Below are 24,850 nucleotides of genomic sequence, written 5' to 3' on the forward strand. Positions count from 1 at the left end.
TAAAAATACAAAAAATATTCCACATCAAAAAAATTCAACTACTGATCTCAGGAATCATTTTCAGTATAAGAATCATTTTTGTATAATACAATAATATTTAACTTTTTTCTAAAACATTTGAATGCAAAAAAGCTAATGCAATGAGCATTAAGTGATGAATCACTCGATGAAGCAATCGATTTGCTGAAACTTAGTTTGAACAGATTTGTGCAACTGAATCAAACTATCCAATTATGTTTTTGCTACTGAAGTTTAAATCACAGAGACACTATGAAAATGAATGCTCTTATATGCAAAAACATTCAATATATCACTGAGCCCTAAGAACCAAATACTTGTGCATTAAATGTTTCTACTTGTATTAAATCTACTCTCACTATACTGACAAAATTTACTGCCTCTCCTAAAAATGCATATCCACTTCCCTTTTTAAACAAAGAGAAACTGCTAATTGATCAAAGTAGTCGTGCCGGATCTCCCTGAGCGAAGAAGGTCATCACTACTCGCTCGCCCGCCATCCTGAGGGCCGTCGGGGGGAGAAACAGCATCGTTACTCCCTCGCTGCCATTTTTCTTCACTGACAAAGACTCCATCTGCCACTGAGCCATTTGCAGCATGCGAGTCTGAATATCAATGATTTCCAACCATTCTGCAAGTCTGCCTTCACCTTGGCGTCACCTCCACGAGCAGCGGGAAGAGCTGACGGCAGAGATATTCGCCTTCTCAGCACTGCGGGCCGCCGCCGGCAACACTGTCATCCAACTAAGTGCCGTTTATGCAGCTCTGAAGAGGAGAGCGGATAATACTGGAGCCATTTTAGACACACATCCCTAAAGCGGCAGAATTTTCCGGTGGATTCCTGAGTCAATTTTACAGAGGAAATTTTACTCAGTGCTGCTTAAATCAGTTCCTGCAGCAGCTCATATCAAATTTCCCATGATCTTTTCAGATAAGAGTTTATTGTACTGTGAAACACACTAAAAAAAGGTCCAGTGGGTTCTATATAAAAGGTTCTTGACCCAATGTTTTAAATGATTGCATAATATTTTTATGTTTAACAGGTTATTTAAAAAAAAATTCCAAGTGTTTATGGATTGTTTAATTCTTAAAATGTAATTCTTAAAATTAAAATGATTCCCTTTAAGATTCTATAGAACCCTTTCTTCTAAGAGAACAGCAATATAGGATAGTATATTTAAATTTCATATTTTGATGAAATTCTATATCTTAATTATTTTGCTCTGAGAAGTCTTTTTTCCTCAATTAGAGGAACTATCATTAATATAAATCAAAAGTTATTAAATATCACTGTTTCATATGTTCATTAAGTAACAAACTGAGTGGAAAACATTACTTGATTATTTTAACTACCTTTTTAATATAATTTACTTCTTACATTAAACATTTCATTGAAATTAGGGTTCCTCTAATCGGAAAATGGGGGGACACCTTCAATTCATTATGTAAGTTCAAAATTATGAAAAAAATCATATTTTATGCATCAGTTATATGCAATATATACACAAATCTAAATAGCTGAAAGATAAACCTATGTTTTTGTGTGTGTGTGTGTGTTTCACAATGAGTTTCTTATATACAAATGCCCTAAAAATGATGAAAAGTAAAAATGCAAAAAAAAAATAAAAATAAAAAAAATAAAAAAATTGCCTTTTCTTTTCTTTTTTTGTTTATTTATTTATTTTGTGTATTTTTCTTTTCTGTAATGCACTTTGCACCTGATCCTTTTGTCATATTGTAATATGACAATGATATATTTTTGTTGCCATGTTGTTTGTACATGACATATTGTTCAATAAAAAAAAAAGTTATGTACATACTTAACATTGAGAGATGACAACAAATCATTGAATCAGAGTTTTAACTGATTTGCTGAAACTGGAAGTTTAAACAAACTTGTGTAAATGACTCAAACTTTCCAATTGTAAAACTGTTTTTGCTACTCACAGACACTATTAAAATGTCTGTCTGAACACTCTTAAATTTTACATTATCTTTTCAGATAAGAGTTCACTGCACTATGAAACATACTGTACTGTATCTTTCCGATCTCAAAACTTCTTCATTGATAAAAAAAAAGCACAACAAAAGAGGATGAACAGACCAGAGGAGGCCACGACCCTGTGTGCGAACCCCTCGCTCCATAGGGCTTCAGATGGACGGGTTTGGACGACAGATCATCCCTGTCCGTGTGTTTGCCATGTTACTTAAGGAGCCCGACCTCACCTGACCTGCTGTCGGTTTATCCCAGCTGAGCCCCACAACTACCACACGCTCAGCTCTAATAAATTGCCACTTCACCGCCTTTATTTCAGCACCACAAAACACACTGATTAGTGCCGGGATTGATTTTTCCAAAGACGGATCTCATAACGTTATGATGTGACCTCAGGCCACAGAGTCATCTCAGAGAAGAACATCACAAAACACCTCTGTCTGTTCACAAAGATCATGCTGAAAACCAAGCAGTCCCTCTGATTTTAATTTAGAGGGTTGCTATTGTTATCTAAAACTAAAACTATTAAGCCCAAAACATACTTCACTTTTCACGCGTTCGCGAGGTTCAGTGTACAGTGTGCGTGACGCAAATGTCATCATCAGAAGAGTACATGCATACTGTACATGCACCGCCAGATTTTTGTAACCACGCATACTTGTACGCGCAGGTCACACATGCGCATTTCATGCGCTGGTGCAATGCGGCGCCAGCCGTGACGTAAGTGATTTTTGCTCGTTTCAGCCTGACGCAGATATCATTTTCACGTCCTGTGCCACGTTGTAGTACACTCTGCACATTACACACACAGGGACACGCAGCAGCACACAAACATGCCAAACATTAAAAATAAAAGCATTACAATGTAAAAGATTATTATTGTGTGCATGATGATAAAAATGCTTTGGTGGAATCCAGCTTGTCCTGTAGATGGTCTGCTCGTGCGCGATCCGCGTTCAGTTTACGTCATGTAAACAGCAAATCCGCCATGCCACAAGCGCAACTGGCTTTTAAAGGGAATGGGAGATGAGACTCTGATTGGTTTATTGCATGTTACGCCCAAAACACACCCATGACTCATTAAGAGAATAGGGACAACCCTTTTAGACCATGCACCAACCATTCTAGTAAAAGTGGATTCGGACATGCCCTAAGAGCATTTATTTATTTATGCAGTAATTCGTTTATCCACAAGGTGGCAACAGTGCCCTGGGGGCATCGATTCAGAAGGTAGTCAAAGAAAACCTGCATAAACAGACAGGAACGCATGCAATCTGTAGCGACGATGGAGGCCTATATAGACGACAGATTGTGTGAAGAGGTTCAGGCTCTAGTATGAAAGAGTTGAACAAATGAGTTGAAAGAAAGAAGTCCTAATTCGCAGCTTCGTCAACCAATTCGAATACTATTTATCCATCCTAATTAGTATTCAAAGTAGACTTGTGCCGATATTCGGTAATGCGATAAATCGCGATAATGAATATGCACGATATTGTAATCGTCAGCACTTCGGAATACCGTAAATAATAATTTATTACCAATTATTAATTTTTAATTAAAAAAGGCAATTAAGAATACTTTACCCATCAATCGTATAAAATGCACAACACCGCTGTATTCTGCGTCAAAAGGACTCGCGCTCAGATGTAAACAATCCCAACGTGCACGAGAAGCACATGACTGAACGAGTGAAGGAGACGAGCTGAATGAAAGTGCGCGTTCACTCTCTGACAGCAGAGGGCGCTGATGGAACAGCACGTGCAGCGGTTACCACGGAAACCCCATAAACAAAGCAACTGCGCTGGTGAAGTTTTTAAAATGCTTCAAACAGCCATTCATTTTTTTGTAATCTCAGTGTTGTTCATCACAGCACCAAATACTGAATACTTAAAAAATACATAAAAGGATATTTATTTTCAAACCTAAACATTTTTATATTTTAATCTGAACTACAACATGCCCTAATGATTAGAAATGTTCTGATTATTTGTTATTGTTCAGTAAAACATACAGCTTAATTAGTTAACATGTTAATTCATTATAAGTATTTTTATTGTCAGTTTAGTGATAAAGTATTAATTATTATTAATTAATGTTAATTTCTTAGTTACTATTTAATAACATTACTAAAATCAAAATAACTTATTTAATGGACCCGAGATAAAACTAACAATGATCAGTTGTGTTTCTAAACTAACATTAACAAAAAATAACTCTTTCTGTAACAAATGTAGCTATTGCTCAATCTTAGTTAATGCATTAAATAGAGTAAAGTGTTATCTGTTGTTCTTTATAGCCTAATTCTTTTGCATTTTAATCTGTTTGAAAAGTTTTTGTTTTATTACAAAAAGAGTTCTTAAACCTGTTAAACTATGACAAAAATGGTTTTGCAACTTATTTTAATATCGTGATAATACCGTATACCGTGATAAAAGCTTCATCAATTAATCGCAACATGAAAATTTGATACCGTCACATGCCTAATTCAAAGTTAGTTTCTCCCAAATCGTTTCTCCCAAATCTCTCAATATGTTGAAATGAGTATTTCACAGACACCAGGATGATCTACTTTTCCGGTTAGAATCCGAAGTGCAGATCTGTGCACACGGCTAATATTGCCCACAACCCATTGAGCGTTGGACGAGGATTTCATTAGAAATACAAACAAATAAAATGTGTTAAAAAACTACAAATATGGTGGATGTGTGAGTCCAACGGTTAAGGTTTAGATTAAAGAGGTTTGAGTGATTAATAATCAGTATCTAACCTAATGAAAATATATTTATTCAACGTTATCCACATTATATTTAATCTGCAAGAGCATTGCAAACTTTTGTAAAGATACATTTGGTCATTAACTTTTAAATGCATCATTATGCAAACACACGAGGAGAGTTCTCCATGAAAGACCCAAGAATGGCAAATCAACGTGCAGCTACATTTCTCTCCGAAGCAGTAGAAAATTAAATTAAATTGAATGTGGAGGATTTTAACTGATAAGATGATTGACATGGCATTTGGTGACTGGTTGCATGTAACTAAGTGACGTTAAATATGCAATTATGACGAAGTAGTACGTCTCAAAGCTTGCATACTAATCTGCTACACACTGAAAAATATGTACTTTTTCTTCACAAAAACAGTACTTTTAGGGCATAGTATAAGTAGGTGAATTGGGAACCAGCAATTATGTTTGTTTGGTTCACTATATCAGGGTTTCCCAGAGATTTGTGAGAGGGGACTTGTAATAATTAAATTATAAAAATGTAAAATTAAAATAAAAACTGAATATGCATACTTTTACACTATATAATAGGGGGAAAACAGTATGTGAGTCAAGTAGTACGTCCGAATTCACAGCATTAAAGTAGGCGAAAAGTACCAGGATGATCTACTGCTTCCGGAGAGATTCTGAAATGCACATTCACTGGATACTTCACTATCCCATGAGGCCACAGGAGAGAATTTATGAATGCCAGTGACAGTGACAACATGACAGATGTAGTACATTCAACACTACACACATTCTTACTATAGAGTAATTATTATAGGTAATTATATTATAACTTATTATAGGGGCAGAGCTACAGTCATGACGCAAGTTTCAAACCAAATGTGCTACCTATAGAGTATGCGTTTTAGGACGCACACAATTAGTATTGGTTTACCTGCATGTCATGTGACTGTGAATGTGTTAATTGAAAGATTAACTTCAAATCTCATGGTTACTTTAAATAAATATAGGGGTTTAGCTGACATTATTTTGCGAATCCCAGCAGGAAGTGCTTTCTGTTAAGTCTCTGACTAAGTGGGCAGCACTGCCTTCGGTGTCTGACACCAGCCAATGAGAGGCAGTGACCTACTAAGCTGAAGCCATGCGAGTTTGTGTGCGGCCACCCGCTGGCTTTGACCTTAGAGATGCGTTTTCGTCTGTCTGTGTGCGCTGGCGATGTGATGAGTGTCATTACAGCTCAACACATTCCTGACCTAATGAGCCGTCTCCTCTGATCACATCAGAGCAATCTGTCACTCGCAAAGACACCGCTGAAGGACAGACGCACGAGAAATCCATACGCACACAACACAGTCATGAACATGACATTTCTTTTGCCATAATGAGCAGCTGATTGGATTTTTGAGTTCAAAATGGGTTCGCAACCACACTTTTTTTTCTCTTCAAGATGTACTTGCTCTCTTTAAAGGTGCCCTAGATTCAAAATTTGAATTTACCTTGGCATAGTTGAATAACAACAGTTCAGTACATGGAAATAACATACAGTGAGTTTCAAACTCCATTGTTTCCTCTTTCTTATGTAAATCTCATTTGTTTAAAAGACTTCCGGAAAACACGTGGATCTCAACATGACACCGACTGTTACCTAACAGTCGGGGTGTACGCCCCCAATATTTGCATATGCTAGCTCATGTTCAAGGCATTACACAAGGGCAGCCAGTATTAACGTCTGGATCTGTGCACAGCTGAATCATCAGACTAGTTAAGCAAGCAAGAACAACAGCGAAAATGGCAGATGGAGCAATAATAACTGACATGATCCATGATATCATGATATTTTTAGTGATATTTGTAAATTGTCTTTCTAAATGTTTCGTTAGCATGTTGCTAATGTACTGTTAAATGTGGTTAAAGTTACCATCGTTTCTTACTGTATTCACGGAGACAAGAGCCGTCGCTATTTTCATTATTAAACACTTGCAGTCTGTATAATTCATAAACACAACTTCATTCTTTATAAATCTCTCCAACAGTGTAGCATTAGCCGTTAGCCACGGAGCACAGCCTCAAACTCATAGAGAATCAAATATAAACATCAAAATAAATACTTTACTCACATAATTCGAAGCATGCATATAGCATGCATGATGAACATCTTGTAAAGATCCATTTGAGGGTTATATTAGCTGTGTGAACTTTGTAAATGTGCTGTAATATAATCGAGAGCTCGTGTGGCAGGGAGCATGTGAATTAAAGGGGTGGCGCGCTGAAAAAAAATCAGTGCATAGTTAATGATGCCCCAAAATAGACAGTTAAAAAAATTAATTTAAAAAAAATCTATGGGGTATTTTGAGCTGAAACTTCACAGACACATTCAGGAGACACCTTTGACTTATATTACATCTTGTAAAAAACATTCGATGACACCTTTAAATCCACACTGCCTTCTCATATTGACACAATTGCCACTGTTTAGATCCATGCGATTTACTGAGAAATACCCAAACACAATCTCTCCAGAGCTGACCACTAAAAAGATTTAAAAACAAATCTAAAAAGCAGAAATGAGATGTAAATTATCTCTGCTTGCAGTGCATCAGTTAAGGCCTTTGCACACTGAGTCCGAAATTCACATGCGAAATTTTCGCACGTTAAAAAATAAATTCGACCTCATGTTATGTCAATCATGTTTACACACTGCCTGCAAAACTTTCGTCCGTCAAAAAAATACTCGGATCAGGTTCGATTTTCTGCATTTTTCACATCCATGGCATGCATTTTGAGAGACGTTTTGACAATTTAGAGCCACTGTACGCGAACGCAAAAATCCCGAATGCCATCTGACAAGTTGATCCACGTCGTCTACAGCACAAAACAGCAGCACTGAATGACATACAACGTGAGGAATACAAAAAGACAGAATATAAAGACAGATTGTGCCAGTAGCAAAGCATCAAACTGAGCCACTGACATCCTGAAGTAAACTTTGAAACGCTCGGATAATCACGCAGCTCCTTGATGAGGTGAATTCTCCTTTCTCTCTATGCAATCTCGAAATTGAATGGACCCAATATAGTCTTCTTTTTAAGAAGTGAGAGGACAACTAAATCGTGCTCACTGTTTGAAGACTTCATTTTGTATCGTTTTGCGATTTTTTTTCGCAACACATTCATTCATACGCACCGGACTCAGTGTGCAAGGTCTCTGTGCATGACAAATTTTAGGATTACGAATACGAAAAAACACATGCGAAAATTTCGGACTCCAGTGTGCAAAGGCCTTTACACTTGTCAGAAAAGTGAGTGAAAACACAGTTTTTAATCGAATCATATGTCATCAATAGTGGTTCACTTCTGCAATGTACTACGACTGTGTTCATATCAGCAGTGAACTGTGAACTTGTGCACCCGAGTTCAGAAAACAGCGTTCAAATCATCCAAAACAAGCCGAACTCTGACGTCAATCGAACCCAGGTGCGCACCAAAAGCACTAGTGTGAAAGCATCCTAAATCAAAAGCACATTTAATCAAATGGCGATATGGACTAGTCGCCTGTGAATATTAAAGTGCAAAAAGACTGCTATTTAAATATGCAGCACTTTGTTTGACAAAGTGAACACATAACACAGAATTTCTAAAACAAAACATTTCATAGGGTCCTATTTAGAGATGCACCGATTGCAATTTTCAAAATAATAATCGAAATAACTATAATTGACAGCATATACAAAAATCTACTTTTCTTCAATGCAAAATGTAATAAAATAAGAACAAAGAAACAAATTTCAAACAACAGCACAAATAAATACAAAAAAATGGCAGATGGAGCAATAATAACTGACATGATCCATGATATCATGATATTTTTAGTGATATTTGTAAATTGTCTTTCTAAATGTTTCGTTAGCATGTTGCTAATGTACTGTTAAATGTGATTAAAGTTACCATCGTTTCTTACTGTATTCACGGAGACAAGAGCCGTCGCTATTTTCATTATTAAACACTTGCAGTCTGTATAATTCATAAACACAGCTTCATTCTTTATAAATCTCTCCAACAGTGTAGCATTAGCCGTTAGCCACAGAGCATAGCCTCAAACTCATTCAGAATCAAATGTAAACATCCAAATACTCACATAATCTGATGTATGCATGCAGCATGCATGACGAACATCTTGTAAAGATCCATTTTGAGGGTTATATTAGCTGTGTGAACTTTGTAAATGCAATGATAGAGTCCAGACCTCGGGAGGGGGTGGAGAGTGCGAGATTTAAAGGGGCCGCAGCCTGAATCGGCGCATTTGTAATTATGCCCCAAAATAGGCAGTTAAAAAAATTAATTAAAAAAAAATCTATGGGGTATTTTGAGCTGAAACTTCACAGACACATTCAGGGGACACCTTAGACTTATATTACATCTTCTAAAAAAAAACGTTCGATTGCACCTTTAAAGTAATCAAATGTAAAATAACACTGGAGAGTTTTCATTGTAATAATTATATACAGATTTATATACTAATTGTAAGCATTAGAGTTGTATAAAGCTAGTGATTTTCTTTGTCTTTTGTTCTTTTATGAACAGGAATATTAGACTACTGTCACTTTAAGAGCGAAGGTTACGGATCCAATATACTGCTAAGATGTTCCAAACTATTTACGTTCCAAACTGTTGTTAACTATTTAATGTTCCAAAACTGACTGTGTTTACCTGAATACTTGTCAAGATGGACATTTTGGCATCATTTTGTGTGTATTTGACCGTTTAAGCGCAGTAAGCCACTCATTATGATACTTGCGACTCACAGCTTATGTATGCGGCACTTATATAGATCAGTGGAGTGCACACTTTTGGTGTGAGCGCGAAACCTGCGGGAATTATGTGCAATTATGAACTCGGAATCAGTAGAACGTGAGACTAATCATGTGGAAAATCGAGCGCTTGCGATCCCTGGCTGGTTGATCAGTGCATCTCTAATCCTATTATTAAATTGACTCTTTCCCCACCATTGACAGAATTTTCTGGCTTTACGCATTTTCTTCTGAAAGAGTACAGAATATCCAGATCAAAACACGTGCGAAAAAGAAGCAGGAACAAGCGATAGCATATGTAAGCAGATGGATATGTAAAATAATGCGATCATCAACAGTAAACAGCATAAAGTGAAGTGCCTGATATTACCGAATGAAATGTGGACTCGGGATGAGCTACAGGACTGTGAAGCTTTGGAGGTGTCGATGGACTCAATCTACTCCATCTATGTTTTAATCATCATTCTGAATCTTAACCGGGCGTAGTCTTTGACAAAAACACGATTTTCTCAGCTTTTTGTTGCTTTTTTTATGAAACTTACCCACATTCAAGTGTTGATAAAAAGAATGCTTGAAGCTAGAATAAATTGTTTTGTTGTTTAAAGCAGAGGGTCTGTCCTTTCTTTTGAAATATTGCATGTTCAGATATTCTTGGTGTGAACAGGCCGTAAACATCGTGTGAGGTTTCACTTACTGTTAATGACGGCCTCTACTTCAACTCAGTGACATCACTGTGACATCATCACTCCAGAACCTGGAACAAACAAAAAATGAACAATTACTATACCTATTAAAAATAATGACTCCTCATTTAAAAGGTGAAGCATGTAATTGTTTCAATGTTGAAAAACATACAAGGAATTCATTGGTAGGTTAAAGTGTAAATACAGTGATGCTATCAAAACATTGATCTGCTTGTTTGAGCATCAACCTTATCTAAATTGATCTAGTTTTCTTGTTATTTATGATATTTAAATATTTTTACTGGCAAATATGATATTTTTTGCAGTGCATTCATTACAAATTAGACTGAATTAATAGAAACCGCTGTTTGTATTACTTCTTTATCCTCGGATCAGTTATCATCTTATTACTAAATATTACCATATGGGTGTGTTTCTTGGAAGTATTAAAGGAAATGAAGCTACGTCTATTTTAATATCTGCAATTAATCTTTCTCACTCAAACACGCACACTTCATTTACATCTCAAACCTTCAAAGAGTAAATCACAAGTTTCTGAAATAAGCCTTCTGCAGTGAATTCCTTAAAAGACATAGTTTAACCCAAAAATCCCACTCGAGAAATAAAAAATAAAAAAACGTGGTCATAAGATGATACAATTCCTGATAATAAGAGTCAAAAATGTGCAAATTAACTGCAAAAGACCTGCGATGAATTAACCAAAAAGTCACCAAAGACCCTTGAGCTTCCAGTGTCACAATCATCCAGAACAGCAACCGGGAGTCTACAGAAGTTCAAGGTGTGAAGCTCTCAGAAATATTCAGGAAGATCATAATCTTTATGCCGGACAATAAATCACACATTTACAAGCATGTTTAGCCAACCAGAAACCCCTTCCTCATCTAACTTAAACCCACCTGAAAACATGTGGGCTGTTCTCTATGGACGCTTGTTTCTGACACTAAATAAATAAATTACAAAGGTAATTGCGAGTTGTAATTTCAGAATTGTGTGATATAAAGTTTATATTAAAATATATATATTTTTTTTCTTGGAATTGCAAGTTTATAACTCGCAATTCTGCCTTTACAACTCGCAATTCTGCCTTTACAACTCGCAATTCTGCCTTTACAACTCGCAATTCTGCCTTTACAACTCGCAATTCTGCCTTTACAACTCGCAATTCTGCCTTTACAACTCGCAATTCTGCCTTTACAACTCGCAATTCTGCCTTTACAACTCGCAATTCTGCCTTTACAACTCGCAATTCTGCCTTTACAACTCGCAATTCTGCCTTTACAACTCGCAATTCTGCCTTTACAACTCGCAATTCTGCCTTTACAACTCGCAATTCTGCCTTTACAACTCGCAATTCTGCCTTTACAACTCGCAATTCTGCCTTTACAACTCGCAATTCTGCCTTTACAACTCGCAATTCTGCCTTTACAACTCGCAATTCTGCCTTTACAACTCGCAATTCTGCCTTTACAACTCGCAATTCTGCCTTTACAACTCGCAATTCTGCCTTTACAACTCGCAATTCTGCCTTTACAACTCGCAATTCTGCCTTTACAACTCGCAATTCTGCCTTTACAACTCGCAATTCTGCCTTTACAACTCACAATTCTCACTTTACAACTCACAATTCTCACTTTACAACTCACAATTCTCACTTTACAACTCACAATTCTCACTTTATATCGTGCAATTCTTTATGTTCCATAAGCTTCCATAGTTCTCAGATATATCATTTACAATGAGAGGAAACCATATACATTTTAACAAAAAAGAAAAACTGACAGTTTATGAATTTGAGGATCATGAATGTTACTGAAAAGAAGGGCTATTTACATCCATTAAATATTTGAGTATGAATCACAAAATGCCTAATAATTATGCACACACCAGATGCTGGCCAAAGATTTGTGTTTGCATCAATTATGTTTCTGTCCTAAATAGAACCTTATTCTTTAACATCACAGGGCTGAATTTACTTTCATTTAGCTGCAGGCACTGACACTCTCAAATTACAGATCATATAAAACAAGCTGACTTAAGACACTCAGAGAGACAGACAGACAGAGATAATGAAATTGGAGAGAGACGGATTGACTGAGATGAGCTTTACACAAAAGTCACATCATTCCGTATGGTCTCTCTCAACACTGACATTTATGGAAATTACCACCAGATGAACAAAACATCTGAAGGGAAAAACAATTTCTGCTGCCTGGGAAACTCACTTTGAGTAATATTAATCAATGTGAAGGCTAAAAACCCTCATGAATTACATTCTAATATGCTGATTTGCTGCTCAAGAATCATTTCTTATTATTATCAATGTTAAAAAAACATCTGGTTCATTACAGGGCAGAGTTTCCCAAAAGCATCGTAAGCTTAAGCTTAGGCTTACAATGTTTTTGGGAAACGCTACCCAGGTAATCTCAACCAGAGCTGCATTAAGATCTCCATATCTCTGGAAATTAACCATTGAGGGCCATTAAAATGAAGATACTAAAGGGAAAGTTTGTTAAGAACCAGAATCTAAAAGGATATTTAGATATGTTCAATACTTTTTGAGTTACAGGCATGCAAACTTGAGGCAAAAACACACGAGCAGTGCTTTTTTGCCATTTTTGAACTGTCACCGGTGGCATATAATGAAACAAAGATTGATAAAGTCAGCAGATTTTACTAACAGACCTACCAATCTCTGTGTAAAAATAAAATAACGATGCTTCCCATCTTTCTAAAGTCATTTTTACACCCCTCTAATTTGGCTCCAAATCTCAGTTGAAAATAGGGCTGTCAAACGATTAATCATGATTAATCACATACAAAATAAAAGTTTGAGTTTGCCTAATATATGTGGGTGTATTGTGTGTAATTATTATTTATACACTCTAAAAAATGCTGAGTTAAAAACAACCGAAGTTGGGTTGAAAATGAACAAACCCAGCGATTGGGTTGTTTTAACCCAGCGGTTGGGTTAAATGTTTGCCCAACGTGCTGGGTAGTTTTATTTAAACCAACTATTATTTAAAAATTGCTATATGGCTAGTTTAAAATGAACCCAAAATAGTTGGGAAATTAAAAACCAGATGCAATTAGAGACAACAATAATAGACAAAAGGTGAATGTTTATTAATAAGCTTTAATATTTTATTAATATAAATGTAATAGTTTATTAATATAAATGTATTAATAAGCAATTTAATAAATGTTTATTGTTTAATAATTATTCGTTGAACATTAATAAATGTTCATTTCCAACATACTTTGGGTTAATTCTAATTAAGCAATACAGTAATTTTTAAACAATAGTTGGTTGGGCAAACATTTAACCCAACCGCTGGGTTAAAACAACCCAATTGCTGGGTTTGTCCATTTTCAACCCAACTTGGGTTGTTTTTAACCCAGCATTTTTTAGAGTGTATATAAATACAAACACATCCATATATATATTTGAGAAATATTTACAAGTATATGCATTTATTAATATTTTTATATAATTTATATTATATATAAATACTTTTTTGTACATAACATATTTCTCTTGAATATATACATTAATTTGTTTGTATTTATATATACATATTATTTACACACATTACTCACACATATATTATGCTAAATCAAACTTTTATTTTGTATGCGATTAAACAGCCCTAGTTGAAAATTGTAATTTTGACTATCCTCGACAAAATAGTGGATTACTCAGTAAATATACATCTGTGACATTAAATATTTTGGCTTTTATCATGAGTTATGTTGATAAGAAAAAATGTTAACAAAAAAAAAAATCTGAGCTGGTGAAGTTTCCAAAATTTGGTTGTTTTGACACGGACTAACCCAGCTCTGAAAGAGAGATACAGCTTTTTAGATATTTTTCAGCTTTTTAAAATATTGAGATATATTTTCAGTTACATCCCCCAACACTTGCACACTCATATCTATCTTTGTCAGTCATACTTGACTGAAACAACACAACAAACAGGCCTGCAGAAACAAAACTATGAATGGTTTTCGTTATATGATTCTGAGAAACACAACCAGTTAGTCAGAGGCAGGTGGTATAAGGGAGAAGGATATTCTCATCTTACAGAGCATTTCATTGGATATGGTGCTGCATGCATGATGAGTCATTAATATATTTTCCCACAAGATAATGCATGCAAATCTGAAATGCGAAGAGAGCTTGTCTCCTGTTAAGACACTCCGCATTACAAAGTCCTTCCTGGTTTTCCTAACTGAAGGAATGTGTGACGGAAGGACTTGATTTCTTTTATGAACTCCATGTTTTATCCAGTGCTGGAGGTCACTGCAAGGAAAAGCTCTTTCCACAAAGTCTTTGAAGCGCAGCGCTAAAGAGACGGCTTGAGTTACAGATCGGTCTCACTGCCATTGTTTAAAGAGAAAGAGACAGACACATTGTCTTCTCATGAGACAGGGCTCATAATAATGGTAGTAAAGAATAGCTAGGTTGAAAAAAAAAAAAAAGAGACTTTCCTGTTCATCCACACCCCACCCACCTTTAACTCCAACAGACGTGACGGATTTTTTGAGGATACACCACTTCCTGGTGAGACGGGAACAATCCGGACAGATAATCTTTTTTTGACCTTTTAATTTCAAGACTTCACGTTTTGAGTCATCTCAGCTGACCTGAAATTCAAGAATGGTTAATCCAGCTGCATTTTCACAGAGGAGGAAGGCAGTGTCACTTCAAAGAAAAAAATCTTGACTGAGAAGATCAAATATTATGTTAGCTACTCATTTTAAGAGTGACAGTGACACTACCAGATTAAGTGTCACGTTTGAGCTTGCTGTGTTTCACACTTAGCTTTTAAATCTTGATTTGAATGTGAGGAGTACTGGCTAAATACAGATAAATAAAGGTAAAGTAGTGACGCACCGAAATTTTGCCAACTGAAAATTATTTTCAGTTTCAGCCAAAATTTTTTTGGAGGACTGAAATCAATCAACTGAAACAGTGACGTTTGAGTAGCGCTTCTAGAATTGAAGAAATGGATGAATTACTAAAGCAGGGTTTTTCCTGGGTCAAAAATGGTCTTTGGTGGACGAATACTGTCAGTACAAAATACCATGTGAACTGCAAGCCCAGTTAAATCCACAATAAATGCAAAGAAACAGTTTGGAATATTAACATATCCTATTGATTCATGAATTCAAGTATTAACACTGTCAGGACAGATAATAAAACAAAAGCTTAGAACTATTTTGTATTTAAAAATCTGTAAATTTACAAGTAAAAAGTCACTGAGTGAACAGTTTGAAAAGTTAGTAATAAAATTAACACAGTAATACATAACATAGCAAAAAATGGGAGGTTTATTATTATTTTTTACATTAACACCCCAATAATTAATGAAGAGATCATTTGACACACAGTATCAGATTATTTTGTTATCATTTAAAAAAACAATTCCCACCAGAGAGGACTGCAACTCATCATCATTTGAAGTACTTTTGGTACACTTTTGACATTTTTGCAATAAATAAATTCTTGTTTGTCTGTTATTCTTATTTACACCAGTTTTAAGAAATGGTTATGGGTAGGTTTAGGGGGAGGTGTAGGATTAGCTGCTCAAAATATAATTTTAATGTTATATTTCAACTAAAATGCGTCCATATTGTACATTTCAGCATCCAAACGTACAAAAATGTACGTTTTGTGTCTTTGAAAGTTACATATTTATACCTATGCATTAACAATGAGACCAGTCTGTACTGAAATATCTGAAACGGTTCCAATACTCCTTTTCTGCAGTATTGATACACCGGCGAATTGACACACAAACACCCACCTGAAAAATATTTCCTCAGCCAAACCCCATTCCACAGCCACACACCCATTTTAACAGCAGTTGTTTTTTCCATCTTGTAATTAGGAGTATAATGAGTACATGCTTTACCTACACAAATGAAATACTCAAAGAACATTTGCATTTAAAGAAAGGCAGTTTTGAACTGCATTTCTATTATTTACACAATTTAATGAAAACTAATGCTTTTACAAGACTTGACTCTTTGTGATGTAGACATACAAATAATTAACCATTTGCATAACTATTCAACAAGTTTTTATTGCTCAAATAATAAAAGCCAATATAGAATGATTTTGCCACAAAGTGAGCTAATATCACTAACTATATACAATAGGGCTAGGTAAAATAAAATAAAATATTGATTTCTCAATTTTAATCGATTCTCATTTTTACAAACTGATATCGATTCTTAAATCCCAAGAATCGATTAGTCTAGTGTTGATGAATGAACAGAATATGTAGCGCTTCAAATCCACTAAATCACAATAATCTTTGTGCTTTGTTACTTTTGATATGAAGCAAAGTCTCAGATTTCAAATGACGTCCATTTTATTATGAGATTACCAATAAATACCGTTTTGGCGCTGTTTAATGTGGCGTGACAGATCGCTTTAGCAACTCAGTTAAAGAGAAGCATGTGATCATCCTCTCCTCCGCTTTAATACCAGTTACAGCGTGAAATAAACATGCATGAACATCTGAAGGTATGTTAAAATATACAGTACAACTTACTGAAATCAGTATCATGTCTCGTGTAATCGCTCAATCAGTCAACCTTGGAAAGACGTCAATAAAACAGCTTGTAAACAATGTCACGTAACGTCACATTTACCTCAGAAAAACATATTCAGTGACCATAAACTCAGTCAGCTAGAAAAATGAACTCTAGAGAGCAGCAATTTTTAATGTTCTTCAATATTTAATGCATGTTTGAATAAATCAGTTATGACAGCCGCAATTTAAATGCTTATATTTCAAAACACAAATTGGAGTAGAAATATGATTATGTAATTCTAAACTTTATTTATAATAAAAACATCACTGTGTAATTTAAGTGTTTGAATATAAATAAGTTAATTTAACCTTCAATATTATTATAGTAGTACCAACTGACTCTCATGTGTAGTTTACAGCATTAGATGAGAGATTTTTTTCCTTAAGAATTACTACATCCAAAATAATCAATATCGAACTGAATTGAATCGTACGGAAGAAGATTAGGGCCAAGTAATAATAAAAAAATAAAACCATCTTGAGATTAAAGTTGTTAAATTTCGAGAAAAAAACGAGATAAAATGTTGAGAATAAAGTCATTAAATTACGAGAAAAAAAGTTGTTAATTACGAAATTTAGCGACATTTTTCTCATAATTTAACAAATTTGTTCTCATAATTTAATGACTTTATTCTCAACATTTTATTTCAAAGTTTTTTCCTGTAATTTAACAACTTTAATCTCAAGATGGTTTTATTTTGTTATTATTGCTTATTCCTAATCCTCTTCCGTAGAATCGAAATTTGAATCGAATCGCAAGCATGTGAATAAAAATTGAATCAAATCGTGAAAATTGTGTCAATACCCAGCCCTAATATAGAAGATAATATCATTTCTGTTTTTAACCTAGCATTATACCCTGGACATTATAATAATAAATTCAGTTTTAACCTGAGCATTATACTTTGAATACTTTGTGCATTAGGAAAGCGTGCTCCGATCATTAGCAACCGACTTGATTAGCTCCACTAGTGGCTGTGACAGAGAGAGCGTCAGGTCTTGTTCAGCTAAGAACACGCATATACGCACTTTGTGGTCACACACACGGTCAGCCATAGACGACCGTACCTCGAATGTGGTAGATGATGCACCAAGCAGGGAGGAGGTATGCTTAAGGGAAAGAAAGGCAGCTTTGTGTGCGTCTTCTGATTGTTGGCGTTACTGCCGTACTGAAGTTTTTTATGGCATACTACACATACACACACCTGGCAGTTTCATTTTTTACACCAGGATCAGAGCAAATGGCCATCCTCCTCCGTTTCTTCAAGCCCATCTCCATTTGTTTTTAACGGACTTGTCGATGAGTGACACATTCAGACCTTCCTCCAAAAGCAGCTCGCCCATAGCTGACATGCTAGCTTAATATGTGCTCATGTTTTTTAACAAGGCTAATACCCCGCTCTCCCGCCACCAAATGCGCACTTCTAACCAATCAGAAGTGATCGTGTGGTTCAGAGCCAGCCTTTTCGGTGGAATGACTAAATATAATTGAAATGAATAGACAGCAGAACAACAATAACAACAATGTGTTACATGTTTCATCAGGACTTTACCTAGGACTGTCAGAACGGCAGAATTGGGCTCAAAATCAACCCAATTATCTTGTAGTGTGTGGGTGCCTTAAGTAAACGATTTACCCACTGTTATTCACCACTTTCAGCCACTTTTGCATCAAATCAAACCCAGAAAAGGAGCTTTGCACCATCATTTTTCCACCAAACCTCACTAGACTGATCATTTTGAGAGGATATCCAGCCTTCATACATTCCATACATTCCATAATCTGGCAACAAATCGGACATTTCTGGCAAATGAACTGAAGAGGCTAGTGGTTATGAGTGTGGTGCGTCATCCATACTTCCATCTGGATTAACACTATTAATCAGTTCGCTGATTCTTGAGAGAAAACAGGCTACAGATGTGCAAAAACATTATTTTGGATGAATTTTCTTGAGCATTTTCAGAGGTTTCACCTGACTGCTGCCTCCATCCATTTTCTTACAAGAAACATTTTTCTTGCCTGCCAAACACCATTCAGATAACAAAATAATATGTACTGTCATATCTATTGATCAATGCACCATTAACTTCAATGAACAAACAGGATAATTTTTCAACTGATTTTCAGCACAATCTATAACAGGCACCACACTTAGACAGAAAATATGATTGTGTCAAGAATTACCGAGTTATAAATGACATGGATGCTGTGTTTGTGTGTGGATGAGGTGAACGGCTCTCAGAGATCTGTGGTGTAACATCAGTAATTACTGAGTAGAATAGAGCAGCGGTGAGCAAGGGGTTATTAACAGGGCCGCACGCTTTCTGCGAGTAAAAAAAAAGCAAAGAGCAGCACATTTCACATACAGGTCACCTTCACATCAGTCTCAATAATGGGACGTTCACACATGCAACGATCTTATCTCTGTTCTGTTGGTTACCATTTCTACTGCTGGATCCTCTAACGTTATTGGTCATAAGATGTCAACCTTATCTAATAATCTGTTAAAAATGTGTATTATAGAAGGAAACGTGAATATAATTGCAGCCAAACATCAGTAACCCTAAAATTTACATAAATTCTCCAGCTTTGTTGTTGTTGAGCTGTTAAAGCTCCGCTCTCTTCTGGAAAGGGGGCGGGAGCAGCAGCTCATTTGCATTTAAAGGGACACACACAAAAATGGCGTGTTGTGTTGGGCTCGCGCCCAAATAGGGGCAAATTTGACAAGCTATAATAAATGATCTGTGGGGTATTTTGAGCTGAAACTTCACACACACATTCTGGGGACACCAGAGACTTATATTACATCTTGTTTAATATACAGAAACAAATCAGACATTTGTCTCTCGTTTCTCAGTGTTTATATATAAACAATAAACTCTCACAGTAACATTAACTTCTCCAAATTTCTGACACTAAATATCTGACAGGATCTATAGTTTGCTCTTCAGTGCTGGGAAATATCGGTTGCATTATAACATTACAAATAATGACAAATCAGATTAAGTGCTTTTAATGTGCTCATTAAGTTTCCTAAAGACTGTCATAGACTAGTTTCACTTTTTGTGATTCGAGTATGAAAATGCAATGTTTTAATAGCATCTCTGATTTAAATGTCAAAAGAAGAAAATTGTTTTAGAGTTCATTTCTGTGAATCAGTTCAATCCATAACTAAGTCATTTGTAATTATAATGTGCATTTTTTACACATTAAAATGCATTAGTAAAAATACATATAGGTATATTTGTTGCTGTTTATAATATACATTTCTATTATATTAAATATAAGTGAAATGCCTCCCAAATTGAGGTTAAATTCACCATTTCTTTTACTCAGCAGGCATTATTGCATATGACACCCTATGACAAACATGCAAACAAGAGGTAAAAGCACTGGCATTTTAACATGAGCTCTTAACACCACAGGAAGCCTCAGTCCCTCCCTGAGCAAAGGACATGTGACATCGAAGATGACAGACAGAAAAAAGAGAGGGAAAAAAATAAGTGTGAGAGAACGAGACAGTCATTGACCATTTTGTAATGTCTCCAGCCCAGCGTATCACAGGGTGTTACACTCAAAGTAGTATCACATAGCTAGAGCTGTGACTAACAGCATAACATCTGAGAGGGCTGCATGATTAATCAAAGTATAACCGAAATGCAATATAGCTTAGTAGGCTGCAATTTAATTAAATAAATATATGTGCTGCATGTTTCAGAGTGAAGCGTTCTTACACGTAACCAGCTCATCACCGCCTGTGTTTTCAGCTTGGGTTCGCTGTAAATGTTTGAGTCGCTTTAACATACATTTGGGAAGGAAACATGCAGCAACCATCTTCTTTTACTTAATAAGAAGCACTTATCAACAAAAGAGAAGCTTCTACACTGCAAAAATGCTTTTTTACTTAGTTTCTAGTCCAAATATCTAAAAATTCTTAAATCAAGAAGCATTTTCTAGTCAAGCAAAAATTATTGTCTTGTTTTCAGAAAAAAATAAGTCAAAATTAAGCGAGTTTTTACAAAACAAGCAAAATAATCTGCCAATGGTGTAAACAAAATAATTTTATTTCAAAATATTATTTTGCTTGTTTTAAAGGAACAACCGGGTGTGTCTCATACGTTCTGAAAAGTGAAGCCGCGGGCTCTTTGATCGCCCCCTGGAGGCTGGATGCAGTACAGGTCATAAACCCCGCCCTCTCAATGCAGTCGAATGAGACTTCAGTGAAAACTTAAAAATAAATTCTGCTTCAAATAAAACTTTCTGAAAGATGGTTTTGGTCATTTAAGGTAGCTGTTATCACACTGATATATATTCAATTGTTCGTTTTTGTGATGATTTAGATTTTAGCTAGCAATTTGATGCTATAAAAACGGGGCGTGTCGTCATGATTCAAGTTGATTGACAGCTTGTCTGAGGACTGTCGGAGCTTCGAGGGGAGATTGAAGATGTATTAACTAACTGATAATTTTTCGATTTCTTTGTTTTTTAACACCAACAAACTGAGTTGTTCAGCAGTAAACTGTACTAACCGACCTACAGGATCTGACGGATCACTGAACTTTTTTTCTGTAACATCAAATGTGGGCGTTATAAGCTAATTAATAAATGTTATTAGTTAAGATAACACACCTAATGTTAACCATGTCGGGAAAAAGCAGGTGATCGTTATCTGGCAGTTACTTGTTATTTTTATGGGTATAAAATAATAATTAGCAGGACAAAACTAATGATAGCTTACTCTAATTACAGCAATCGATCTCCTGTAACATTAGTTGAACTTGATTTAAAATGGCAGGACCGTTTCTGACGATTTAGAGTTGTTTCTAGTGGCATATTATATTGATTTTATCCACTGAATTTGCTGTTTCAAAAATATTATTGCTCTAGAAACAGAATAGCCTATTATTTTATAGGTAGACTTTTAAATTGTGTTTAATTTTTATAGTCCATTTAAAATACGTGAATGACGACGCAGTCGTCTGGGCGGAAATTTGATATCGCGACTCCGCCTCCGGCTCCACTGACGGTTCCTTCTGCGCATGCCCAGGCTCCAAACTTTTTTTTTTTTTTTTGACGTATTGCGTAACGTGTCAGCGCCCATTCATCAGCCCATTTTGGCTTCAGTTCAATACAATGGAAGGAAGCGGCGTCATGTCGTCCATCTTTTTTTACAGTCTATGGGAACAACTCACTTAATTTTGACTTATTTTTTCTGAAAACAAGACAATTATTTTTACCTGTCTTGAAAATGCTTCTGGAAACATGACAAAAAAAAAAACATAAGAAAAGCATTTTTGCAGTGTAGTGTATTCTGTCAAAATAAAAGTTAACATTTGAAAATGATGAAATTAAGACAGTCATAAATGTTAGCATTAAAATTTAACAGTTGTAATGTAAAATAAAATTACCTTTTTTATTATTAATTATTATATTTTGTTAAATACTATATTTTACAGTGAATTACAATTTTGTTTTTATTTAGTAATTTTTATATTTTTTTTATTTATTATTATTAATAATATTATATTATTAACCAAAATAATATATTATTATATTTTTCTTAAATACTCAATTTTTTATTTTGCAGTGAATTACAATGGTATTTTTTCTTATTTTGTTTTTTTCTTATTTTGTTCTTATTTTGTTTTTGTTTGTTTATTTAGTCATTTTTAGTGGCTTTTAATCTAAAAAGAATTTAATTTGAGGTGCTTAGTAGGAATGTGAACACATAACAAATGTGTTTGGTCACTTGACCTGTCAGTCAGATGGTCTTGTAGTGCACAAGTGGACAGTTCTTGCCAGAATAAAAGGCCCAGATGTTGGATCTGACAAAAAAAACAAAAACAAAAAAAAACTGAGGACAACTGAGAGACTCAAACTCAACTATTAAAAAAGGTTCAAACATTCACTGATGCTCCAGAAGGAAACACGATGCATTAAGAGTCGAGGGGTGAAAACTTTTGAATTCAAATATCAAGGTAAATTGTACTTAATTTTTCTGCCGGGAAACATGCAAGTCTCTTCTGTTGCTTCCGAAGGGCAGTACTAAATGATATTTAAACAAAATAAGAAAAATTGTGACATCCTGTTCAAAAGTTTTCACCCCTCGGCTCTTAATGCATCGTGTTTCCTTCTGGAGCATCAGTGAATGTTTGAACCTTTTTTAATAGTTGAGTTTGAGTCCCTCAGTTGTCCTCAGTGTGAAAACACAGATCTCAAAATCACACAGTCACAGCTGGAAAGGGTTCAAATATGCAAAAATGCTTGAAAACTGATGAATCTGCAGGAGCTGGAGGATTTTTCTGAAGAACAGAGCTCAGTTTAACTGCTCAGGACAAACAAGAGACTCATGAACAACCATCACAAAACACAAAAACAGTTGTGGATCATCAGGTAACCACACACAGTATTGAGAATCAATGGTAGCGCAGACCATAAAATGAACAGAATGCACAGAATGCTGTATTTTAAAGCGATATGGAGGAGATTAGGAGGAGCAACAGTTTGAGATTAGAAGGAAACTGAGGCTTTACCAAGATCAACAGCTAGAAATGAAACAAGATCAATGAAATGAATCAAAAAAAAGGGAGGAGCTGTTCGCTATGTCCCTCCCTATCTTCCTGTTTCAGTTGAAATTACATCAATACACTGAATAACGCTGCATGTTCCAAGACACATCAGTGGGCCTTTAAAGGGCACATAAAAACAAATTGTGATTGGATGCTTTTCATGTCTTAAATGGGCAGTTTTTGGACAGAATTTGCTAACAGTCCAAAGTCTGTATGTAAGACTAGGTTCTTGCTTCTTGATTTTGAAATAGAAATAGTTATTTCACATCAACGTTGTGCAAGCAATCGTTTTGTCTTGTGTACAGGTCTTCTTGGAGGGGAAGTCCATGTAGATGTTTTACTGGTTGGGAATGACTAATCGCTGTGGTTTTGAGAATGAGGTCGTTAGATGAGTCTGAAGGGGGGAATGTTCTTCCTGGATAGAAGAAAAGGGGGAATACAGTGAGTTTAAAGCAAACGAACCACAGGGCCGTCAGTAATTAGGGCAGTTTTCTTGATGCAAGTTTGCGCTTGCACTGCACCATCCATCTTTCACTTCTCGCTCGCTCTTCCACAATCTTCCACTCATTAATCAGGATGCTGGGCTCCTGCAGGGGGATTCGGGAAGAGCCGTTTGGGGGTCTGAAGACAGCAGTTAGACCCCCCAATGCTGCAGAATAGATGTGACACGGCTTTGAATGCATAATTTAATATCTCCTCTTTGTTTCTGGTTAATGTTTTGGAAGACTGTAGAAGTGACATGAGTCTTTTTGTGAGTTAAGTATGGTTTCAGCTTAGACGGCACACCCACGGACCGCCCATGATCCGTTTGCTCATGCGTAATGCACACAACTGGAAAGCACTTGTTAAAACTGCTAGTTGAGATTGTCTGACACTACGCAACTTTTAGGAGGTCAGTGCACTAGTCACTTGCAGGGTTTGCCAGGTTAGTGGCTTTCAAAGGGTTAGTTCACCCTAAAATTAAGATTCTGTCATTAATTACTCACCCTCATGTTGTTCCACATCTTCGTTCATCTTCAGAACATAAATTAAGATATTTTTGATAAAATCCAATGGCAGCGTTTTGAAATCTCCCATCACTAGATATAGTATTTTGGCGCACAAAAAGTATTCTCATCACTTCATAACATTATGGTTGAACCACTGTAGTCACATGAACTGTTTTAAATATGTCTTTAGTAGCTTTCTTATATTATATAAATAAAATATTATAAATAAACTAATATTATTATTACTATTATGAGTTGTTCAAATGAAGGAAGTGCCACTTCACTCTGAAACACACAGCACATATATTTATTTAATTAAATTGCAGTCTTTGAGATTTGATAATCACTGTGAATTGTTGCAACACAACTGAAAAAATAGAGGAAAATAATGTGAACAGACTTTACAAGAATTTCTGTCTTTCCAAATTCA

The 24,850-nt window shown here is 35.5% G+C and overlaps 1 protein-coding gene across 10 annotated transcripts in view; it reads right to left on the reverse strand.

Annotated features, from left to right (window-relative positions):
• The window catches only part of LOC137035587 (bromodomain adjacent to zinc finger domain protein 2B), a 120,710-nt gene that overhangs the window by 89,516 nt on the left and 6,344 nt on the right, over positions 1-24,850 (reverse strand). For 9 of the 10 annotated variants that reach the window (XM_067409020.1, XM_067409021.1, XM_067409025.1 and 6 more), the window contains exon 2: positions 10,250-10,309. The gene's annotated coding sequence lies outside the window, so the exon portion shown is untranslated. Of the gene's footprint in view, positions 1-10,249; positions 10,310-14,770; positions 14,904-16,819; positions 16,839-24,850 lie in introns of those variants that run through there. The other variant, XM_067409019.1, reaches the window with a different exon arrangement.

This window comes from Chanodichthys erythropterus, chromosome 14 (assembly GCF_024489055.1).
Source record: "Chanodichthys erythropterus isolate Z2021 chromosome 14, ASM2448905v1, whole genome shotgun sequence".
NCBI classification, from domain to species: Eukaryota; Metazoa; Chordata; class Actinopteri; order Cypriniformes; family Xenocyprididae; genus Chanodichthys; species Chanodichthys erythropterus.